Source organism: Pinus tabuliformis, chromosome 2_2 (genome assembly GCF_031772625.1).
Source record: "Pinus tabuliformis cultivar Carrire ecotype Pingquan chromosome 2_2, CPIR1, whole genome shotgun sequence".
NCBI classification, from domain to species: domain Eukaryota; kingdom Viridiplantae; phylum Streptophyta; class Pinopsida; order Pinales; family Pinaceae; genus Pinus; species Pinus tabuliformis.
The window spans coordinates 243650218-243652598 of record NC_142300.1 but is presented as its reverse complement, the minus strand read 5'-3'; positions in this window follow the sequence as shown (position 1 = coordinate 243652598).

Here is a 2381-nt window from a genome sequence, read left to right as displayed (position 1 = left end):
AAGAACAAAAGCTTGAGGACATGAAGTGATAACCCAATAAATAATTCCTTCAAGAACTCCAATAACCCTAGCTTTGTCAATACTAGAGTTATTTCCCCAAACCAATACTTTTCCATCAAAAAAACCAATTATATCCCCTTTATCTTCAATAAATAGAAAGTAAATTATTTTTCAAACCTAGAACATAGAGAATGTTATTGAGATGCAGCTTTGATCCATTGTCTAGCTTTAATGATGTAGATCCCACGCCTATAACAACATAGTTTTTGATGTCACCCAATTCCACTGCATGGGAGGATGACTCCTTTGATAATGTGTGAAGTTTAGTAATTTCACTTGTCATATGTCTTGATGCTCCACTATCAATGATTCATGCATTATCATCAGTAAGAGATCTTGTAAGGGTATCCAAGAGTCCATGACTCTCTTGACTTTGTTGAATAGGTGGTAGATGATCTTCTTGATCCATCTTCCAACAGAGTTGAAACCCAATCTTATGTAGTTCACCATAGAGGGAGAATCCATGCCAATGATGTGATCTTCAACTTCTCTTAACCTTAGCTTTGATACCATGTTGGAAAATCAAAGATATTATATTAGGGTTTGATTCTTCTTTATTGATAACTAATTGTCAGTGTGTTGGATTCTTTTACTTATATATTATCGTATCTTACATCAAGCAATTATACATACATGATAATCAAAAAACAAGAGACACAAGATATAGGCACATTCCATGGAAAACCCCCCCTCAAGGGGAAAACCCAGTCAAAGTAATTCTTCCTTTCAATAATATTCTTTGAGAATTTTCACCCTATACCAAGACTAGACTTTCCCTCCACACCATGTCAGCCTCCAAGATCTTCGACCCGTTCTAGCAACTCTGACTATGCAGTAGATCCTAGTAGCATGTAGCTTCCGGCAGCAACAAAACCATAGGATACTTATATCTCCTAAACCAAACCACGAAACAGAGAGAGAGGCACCAAAAGTTTGATTTTCCTCTTCTCTAGATACTCCCCCAAACTCACACTTATTTCCTCCTTCTGGCAGTAGACTTCACATCCCTAGCACTTCCTAGCACTTCCTATAAGATATCAAATTGCTTGAGAGAGTGAATGATTCAAATGACTTTGACTTCCTTCTATATATAGCCTTCTTGTGGATTGAATGGGGGTCTTTAGGCCAACATGATGTGGAGGACACATAATTCATATTTCTCTTGATACAAAACTTTTTTACATGATCTGAAAGCCCAAGAAGGGTCTCTTCGAATGTACAATGACTCCATAAACTCAATATTAATCATAGGAGTCCACAATGGGGACTTGGAATAATATAATGATGACCCAAGCATGAAACCCATGCTTTAATAAGTCATTGTTACAATAATAACACTTCTTTTATTTATTCTTTTGACAAGTACATTACATAATGAATCAAGTAAATTATTGAAGACTGAACATAGTTACTTTTTCCAACAATTCTCTTGTAGGAAAATATACTATCAATTTCTTTGAACTTACCCCAAAGCCTTTTCAACATGGGAATAAATTTTCTACTGGTTTAAGTCCACATAAGGACAACCTAAGAATCCAATTGACATTTTACGAGAATGTAATAACGTCCCATTTCCTAAAGGAAAAATGATCAAATCCTTTCATTTTCATTTTTCCAAATTATTCATTCAAATTCCTGAAATCATTTAGCCTCATAACCAAGTAGAAATGATGCAATATTATAGTGCATTACCCATCCCTATTATTAGTGATTAGAGGACAAAAATTCCAACAGTCTAGAATCCACTCTTCAAACTTACTTGGAGTATGAGGAACAACTTTGGAAACCTAGCCTTTCCTTGGAGGATAATGAAAATCAAGCTAACATGTCATCAACCTCCAACTCATGAAATACATGAGTAATAGGATGATATATTCAAAAGAAAAATCTCTACTCGATCTCATATTGAAGCCTCTTCATTGTCTCACATTCATGTTTTTCAATAGACTTATCAGGATAATGCTCTCTTCTATCATCCATTTGTAACTTTTGAGAAGAATATTTCAATGAAAACACCTATCAAATTAAGTAAAATGAAAGAAAGTAGATATTTGGCAAGAAGCCTGATTCCAATGTAGCAACTCTTAATAGGGTTTAAAATTATGAAATGATGGAAATATAAATAGAAAGTTATTTTAGGGCATGGAATGCAAAGAACCAACCATTCAATTATCTTGAAAGCAAAAATGTTGTAGATCCATCATTTTCTTATCCATTTGTAAATACTTCATCTACATCCAAAATTGTACATTCTACTTCCTCCTCCTATCCCATGTTTTCTAAATTCCACATTCTCAAACAAATGGCTAGCATTAAATCCA